At 33.7% G+C, this 8730-nt stretch overlaps 1 pseudogene; it reads right to left on the reverse strand.

The window, feature by feature from the left end:
• Positions 1-940: 940 nt before the first annotated feature.
• On the reverse strand, positions 941-1824 carry LOC149156017 (uncharacterized; annotated as a pseudogene).
• Positions 1825-8730: the final 6906 nt, after the last annotated feature.

Raw genomic sequence — 8730 nt, forward strand, 5'->3', positions numbered from 1 at the left:
AATTTCAACTTTTATGTCGTTTGAAATTGGCATATGAAAATAGCTTGGCATCATATGTCAGTCTTCTATTGTGGAGACCGACTATGCATTTTCTTCTCTAATCCTCAACGTTTTGGAGAACTTCCTGAATGAGACCACCAACATGAGAACAAAACGAGATGAGTTTATCTTAGATTTATTAGGACCTTTGTTGACTATACAGAAATTAATGCTAAGCTTGTTTATGGGGTGCGATTTCAGGATTTTCACAATGTTGAACCCATAGAACTTGTCATGTATCCTCTTATAGGAGAAAATCCCTTCAAACATGAATCCATAAACCTAGGAACGTAAGCTTTTGGATAATTGAAATACAACTATAGACTTCCATGAGGTTAATAAATTGAAAGCTGATTAGATTTGATGATAAAAAATTGATGATTAGGCTTTCATGTTCACCTTGTAAACTGTCTTCATCTCTCATCTCCTTTGGGAACTAGATTGTTGTATTTTTAAGCATTTGTGGACCCATCGACATCCCTTGCTATTCGATGTCATCACCTATGGGACATACATACTATACTGGCATACAAAAGACACTAGAAGGAGGTCATGCTTGTCTAAGCATTTCTTGGTTTCATTGATGTCATTGAAGCGGCAATGATGGTAAAATTCTTGGTCTAGCTTTTGCACAACTTAAAGAAAACAAGCATACGTTCCTGATCACTTTATTTAGGATTTTATGGAGAACAAAAGGTACAATGTATCAAAGTAGGTTACTTGTAATGAAGTTTTGTTGACTTCTATAGCTTACTTTTCTCTCTATTTCTAATTTGTTTCTTGAATATATTATGAAAAAAGAAAAATCTCGGTAAACTCTCCAAGATGAGACACCTGATGATGTCTTACATAACCACCATTGTTGGGACGAACCCCAAATTAGTGCCACTAGTTTGCAAAATTAATTATTTTTGAATAAATATGGATCAAAATAATTGATTTCATCATCTTCATTAGCAACTCTAGATTCTTGGCTAGCCTCATCATTGCACTTCAACAATTTAGTTTGCTGCATTGCTAGAAACAAGGATGCCCCATCTAAACTTAACCAAACCTTCCTGGAATGATTTTGAACCATGCCTAGGAACATCTGATGCATTTTGATCACCAAGAGGCCACTCAATGCCATTTTGAGCCACATCAAAAGTTGTTTGCGAACCATCAAGATCATCATCAGGAATATTACCCGAATTTGTCTCAGACCCTTGCGCTACTTCTACCACATCAGTAGAAAGTCTAGTCAATGTTTATTTTTGTATGTCACCCGAATTGGGAGAAGTATCTATTACACTCCTTTTATGTTCTTCACATGAATCCTTGTTCTCATTTCTTTTCTTTAGCAGCTGACTTTTACAGAGTGTAATTTCACCTTGATTAGCTATACATGTTGTTGTAGTTCCACTGCTAGCATCCTTTGACATATGAAAAACGGGCGAAAATATTGTCCCCATGACAGATGGATGTGCTTCTTTCATTTAATGCATGGGTCATCAATGGTAGAAAATGCTAATCTCAGATCCTGACAAACGTCATCACCCAATTCTATATTGGCATTTACAGCTGTGGCATTGTTGCCTCCAATATTTTGACGATTGGGAGAAACAAGGTTGGTAGAAACATGAACAATTATATGATTTCGAGCAGAGGAATTAATCAATTCTGCAACTTTTCTTTCCTTCATTTCAAGATCATGATAAGATTTTTTGCACCTCCTATTAGAACTGGGGCATATTTGTTCACTATTACCAACTCTTGTGGAAGATTCCTTGATTTGTTCGTCATCATTATTATATAGACGTATTGCTTTTATCTGTAATTCTTTTCAACGTTTAACTTATGCCAAAAATAGTTAACCGACCACAGCAACCAATTGTGTTCCTCAGGTTGAAATTTTACCCATAAAATTACACAAGGAAACATCAACAAGATTCCAATCTTGAGGCTCTCCCAAATCTCTGACTCTTTTGTTTACAAGAATGGTCCTCAAGTAGCTCATGCCATTAACCAAGACATATATCTCCACCACGATAGAAAATTCAATAGCTTCTACTACTTCCTCATTGTTGTCTGACTTGCCAAAGACAAATAAAAATGATCCATCCACAGAAACAAGATCTACTGAAGCAGGTGAAGGAAGAATTAGTAGCCTAGGTTTCATCCTCGGTTGCTGATGGAGTTCCACCACCCTAACCCTATTTGTATCATCAATCAGGATCAATTCCCCTATTTTCCCAGTATCAGATGCATCGAGGTTACGGTTCCCATGCCAAAAATTTATTGAGATCCACATCTACGCCTGTCCAATATAATTTGCAGAAAGAATCATAAAACTTGTGTACTGCAACCTTAGAGGTTAGATTATCATATAGGGTTACAAATCGAGTACCTTTCTCAAAAGAAAATAAATCGTAACCCCTCCTAAATCTTCAAATACGATTTATGCCATATAACCTTGAACCCATGCGCGAGCAGCTATAAACATACAAGCATGGATTAGCCAAATTTTGAATGAACGCCAGCAAGTGCCTAAACTTGAGAGCCATCAATTACAGTATTCATTCTTTCTTAGGGTCAAGGGTAACTAACTCAAATTGATTAGTGAACGTAGGAGTGATTCGATACTTGGAATTTCAGATTAACTCTTCCCAATCATTTTTTCCTTGACATCAGCTCAGAAATCTTCCTTGCAATGCTCGGTTTCTCAATTCTTTCAATTGAAAACCTTCAGAACAACCTGTTCATAATAAGTATACCAAATACTCTAAACTTCACAAAGCCTCGATCGAACCTACATGTGGGACGTCCAACCTAACTATACGAAATATACTCAGACGTACATTTTTAACACTGTAACACACTTTACAGGAAGATAATCCTTATTGCTAAATACTCCTTATTTAACTTTGGAAGAATGAAAATTACTGTAGGATGAGTTGGTTGGTCCCATGTTCTAAAGGATGGTTCTTGGTTAGGACTACTTTAAAATGGATGGTTTCCAGAGTGGTAGATTTTGAACTAGTGAAATCAAAGGAGAGAACTTTCTTGAAAATGGTCTAAGTGGGAATGAAAGTTCCAGTTTCATTGATAATATGCATAAAAAAGACAAATTATTGGAGAGGAAACCTCAATTAACTTGAGGAAGACTCATAGAAACTCAATGGTGTAGTTGTAGCCTATAGCATGATCAGTTTCCCTTTGGATGCCCCCTGAACCTACTAGCATTACCATAAAAGAAATCTAGGATACTGGCTTCAAATTATATTATTGGTGCTGGGATATCAGTTTCATTTATCTCTCCCATATGTTTGCAGTGTAAAAATATATAAACAATATGAAAACAAATCCTATTACCAACTCCGATCTCTAGAATTTTGGTAATTGGAATCAACTTGCAAAAAAAAAAATCTCACTCATATTCCTTATTAATACAATTCTATGGCCTTAGTGCCAAAAGTCAGGCAGATTGATAAAAATCAGGGATTAGAGACCTATTTCTTTATGCAAGCAACAATTCTTATAGAAAATTATTACAAAGAGAAAAATTTTATGTTAGAACACCTCTCCGTAATCAAACAAGGTTAAAGGGGCTTGTCACAATAGTTAAAGAGACAATCACAACGCCTATGATAGTATGAAGAGGAACTTTTGATGTGCATGTAAATAAAATGTGGTAGATTTCATTTCTACTTTAAATGGAGTTCACTAAGGTTATTTTTTTCTCTTTAATAACAGAAATATATTATAATGGTAGTGGTTTGATTTAAAATCAAAATTTAGCTAGATATCAAATTAATGTATAAAACCTTCTCTTAAATTTTATCTTATATGGCATGTTATGTAAATTTTTAAAGTGGCTGGTGGGAGTTGGTATTTTCAATGGTATTTAAATAACCGAGAATTTCAGAGTAAGTCATTGATTTTTCATAAATGATTTCATTGTTATGGGAGAAGTCATCCAGGCAAGTAGATGGGTGGAAAACTGCAGTAGCATTTATTATTAAGCATTGGACCTGGGATTAATTTGATATATTTAAGTTCACAACACACTTATCCATTTAGGCTTAGTACATATTGTGGAAATCAATCTTAATACTGGAAATAAATTAAATATATTGGCATATTTGAGATTAGTGAAGTCCAAAGATTGAATGTCTTCTTAAACAAAATTTTAGCATGCAGGAACTTGGATAGCACGACTCCTTAATTCAGCTTCTAGAATGGTTACACTGATGGCAACACTTGGAAAAATGTTCAGTAATATTTTTCCACCCCATGCTCTAAGAATGGGAATGAAAATAACAGATAAAATATTTGTTAATTATTTATGTCTCCTCTTAATGGTTAGAAACATAATTCCAAGCCTTTTGGATTGGACTGCTTCAAGATTTTGGTAATAAGATATCCAATGTTAATGACTAAAATTGAAGAAACAAAAAGAATTTGCATAAAGACGAACTTTGGTAACAAGTTACAAGCTTATGGATTGGACTACTATGTTCCACCACCGATGCAACTTGGAGATTTTGGTAATCAAACATCCAATGCTAATGTCTAACTTTGAAGCAACGAAAAGAGTTTGGAATATGCTCTGTTTAAAAGACCAGCTTGAGGTACAAGTTTCAATTAACAAATAATTGCAATATCATTCCATTGATAAACCGATAGTTTCTCTTTTTTTTTTTTTGCTTTTTTCTTTGGTAATTTAATATTGTAAATTGAAAGTAATTTATAATTTTATTGTTTTGTTTCCTTAGGGTTTGAAGTTTAGGTTCTTGCTCTGGAATATTAGAGCAATTTCAACGTCTCTAAGTTAGAAATCTTTAGTTAAGGTGCAGAGAATGAGAAACTTCCAGCAATAAAGAAATTTTGCAAAACCATTTTGGAGATGATGAAAAAAGAAAAATTGCAGAAACCATTTTGGGAGACTTTGACGAAAGAGATCATATTAGAGACAAGAAATCCATATAAAGGAAAAACTACTCTCCAAACCCCAAAACCCAGAAATGTTACTTTTGTGAAACCTGAGAATAAAGGTAATGAAATGTATCTTTAAGACATCCCAAAGGATGGTTGCATTGGACATTACTACAGAGTATGCAAAGAGACCCTCAACCCCAAAACTTGAGACCCAGTTACCAATCAATATTATCAGATTGTGTTAAAAAGGACTTCAGCAGCTCGAGGGTGGAAGTGTGAAACAATATTTTCAACGAAAACCCTATTTTGCAAACTACTTTGGAATTGTACTTCCTTTCCAGAATGTGTTAGTGTTATATGAAATATCCTTTAGAGAGCTTAAACATTTTTTTGGATGGTTTAATTGGAAGTACTACCTGTGGAAGTATTCAAGTTTTATTGTGCAAGCATTATACAAATAATGATAGAGATGACCAACTGAAGTAAGACTTCAGAGGGAGCTATAGAATCACTGGCATAACACTTGATGAATCGTCTTGCCTAATGATTATTACATGAAGGAAGCCCATGATGAAGGATGTTGATCCAATGACTCTGATGATTCATTATATCTGTGAGAAGATGCTTTGAAACTATATGATTATGATTGGATGACTTTGGCACATGAACCAAAGAATTAATGATAGGAAAGTTAGCACGTTATGGGCAAGGTCACTTTCCCGAAATTTAGAGGGATGTATGGTCAAGCTATGACGATTGGTTTGTGAACATTTAGCTATTCTATTTCAACATGCAACCCAAGTTCATTAATTGTATAGTTAAGTCTGCCACATCACAATGATTAAATTTGGATGAAGGATGTGTCACTTGAACGTTTTGAACAAAATTTGAAATGGTCTCAGAATTCTGATTGAAGAATGATGTGAACTATATTTACATTGAAAATTGCAATTTTGTTCCCACTAATTTGTACCTGAGGTCTTGCTTGTTGCCCACCTCAGTGTCTATTAAATATATGGCTAGTGTGAACAATATTTGCACTGAAAATTGCAGTTTTTGAGCCAGTAATTTATACTAAAAATGTGTCCGAATCTAAAATATGTAGTCAGTTATATTTTACATACGAGGGTGGTACTTAATTCTGTTGATATCATATTATCATTATTCTTATTTAAGATACAATAGATTTTCCATTCGGATAGTAGGATTATCTTTCAGATAGTATATTTGTCATTCTTCATGGAGGATGTCATAATAACAAATCTCGAGTTTGAGAAGTAAACGACTATGAAGCATGGGAATTCAGATTATGATGTGAAGAAATATCCTATATGTCATGTTAATGATTATGCTATGGGTGGTGGAATTTTCTAGTGAAAACATAGATTGAATACCATGGACTTGTGTAAGGCTCATTGTGATAGTTGTTTTAATGATCTTAAATTAAATGAGAAGATCAATTCGTAGAGAATTTGGGATTTTAGAATGGAAGCTTATTAGTTAATAAAATACCAATGAGAATATTAGAATACACTTTTACCCTTATTCTAGTGTTTAATAAAAATGTCGTGAAAAATAATGTGTCTCTAGTTTTGGATAAAAACACACTCAACTTTCTTTGCAACTTTTTGTGGTCACTGGCCACTTGTGAAAGAAACAGGCATCTTTAAAAATGTGGTGTCATTTAGAGGGGAAATACTAATAGCAGTAAGGAAAAGGAAATTATTCCATTCATTTATTTATTTCTCATTTGGCTGGTCATATTGTGAGCTGCAATATATATCTTAAAATTGTTTTAGTACGAGTAAACAATGATTAAATATATAAATTGAACCTTTGACATTTAGAAGAAATTTTTCTCAATAAGTATAAAAATCATGCTGGAAATAGTTTCTAAAGTTTTGAGTCTTTTATTTTTAAGTTAACTAATTGGTTTGGAAGATGAAAAATGAGAAACTTGGAAAAGTGGGACTTTTATATTCATTGGGGTATTAAAGAAATTGTATGCATGAAACTTATACTAGCGCCTTCTAGTGGAATTGATAGTGCACTACTCCGTTGCTTGCCAATATTTTGGTTTTGGTACCACCTTATATCATATTTGGGTTCAAATGCTTTTTTCCATGGTGGATAGTTGAATTTGTTTCAACTCTAATTGTTATCGAGGGTTTTCACAAGGTTGTCACATGAGCATATGTGATGACCATTTTGACATAGAGAGCTACCCATGCTAAGGCTCTATTTTGCAGCCCCATGTTATTATTTATAAACATTATGTAATATTGATGCAATTTGTTGGGCATGTGAAACTACTTATATAAATCAATTGATAGATTTGATATTGAGGATGGAAATGGTTGATGTATGGCCTAAATGTATGACTCACTTAGTGGTAAATTATCTAGTGCGTGACTTCTCAGAATTATTTTGTTTCATATATGGCTCAAGTGGATATGAATGGTTTAAACAAATGACTTAGTGAATTTATGATTTATTTCCAGTATGAACTGCAAGATTGACATGTGGATACTAGACTTAGTAACATGAGGATTATATATCTTGTTGTTATATAAATGCATGAATGAGAGCTAACTCGCAGGGGGAAAGAACTATATGATGGCTGAGATCTACTCTTCCATTGATGGAAAGTCGAGACATCTCATGAGGAAGGTATAATGTACATTGTTCCATTACATTTGGTATCTACTTGATATGCACTCATATGACATGATTAAAATGCAAATGACAGGTGGCGAGACTACTTGACTGGATTATTTGATGACAAGTCTAACCAGCACTGTAGTGTGGTCCATGTTAGGATGTTGACCCTAGTTGTGAAAGAGGGGTGGAGACATTTTCCACCGTGTATCCTCTGAAACCTAGAATCGCGGGAGGGAAGTGGTGGACACGCTCCCCTAAACGTGTGATGATGATTTCCAGTTGCCTGTTCGGGGAGTTAGGTCGATATAGTCGACGCTTCCACCATGTCAGTTTTATTAGTGGTTAGTATGGCCATTATCATTGATAAAGCAGCAGAGGACGGATAGGGTGGGAACGGAAGTAGGCTAGGATGGATAGAAGGATATAGATCAGTTGGAGACTCTGATGGGAAGTAATGTCATTGTCTAACTTATCAAATTTTACTGCTTTAACTCTCTAGTTTTCTAAGCTTTCGAACTCCTTGTATCTTTTCATTCTAACTTCAAGACGAAGTTTTCTGAAGGAGGGGTGTATGGAATGCCCCACTTAAATCTTATCATGCAAATTTTACTAATGTTTACATTTCCTGAAAATATTGAGAAATATTGGTGAATACCTTCATTATGGAAACTATAAATTTATTTACTAATATAAAATTAATTATTTCTATTTTATTCAAATTCCAACCTTGCCTTCTAAAATTGAATCTTAGGTAGGATATGGTCTCCTTCCATTTTTCCAAAATTTATATATATTCATCTCACATTCCTGAATGTACTCTCACATCTACTTGGGAGAAGACATTGTCCTCTCCAACTAATTATCAATATATATATATATATATATATATATATATATATATATATATATATATATATATATATATATATATATATATATATATATATATATTCATCTCACATTTACTTGGGAGAAGACATGGTCCTCTCCAACTAATTATCTATATATATATATATATATATATATATCTATATCTATATATATATATATATATTCATCTCACATTCCCAAATGTATTCTCACATTTACTTGGGAGAAAACATAGTCCTCTCC

Source organism: Pinus tabuliformis, chromosome 9 (genome assembly GCF_031772625.1).
Source record: "Pinus tabuliformis cultivar Carrire ecotype Pingquan chromosome 9, CPIR1, whole genome shotgun sequence".
Taxonomy (NCBI): Eukaryota; Viridiplantae; Streptophyta; class Pinopsida; order Pinales; family Pinaceae; genus Pinus; species Pinus tabuliformis.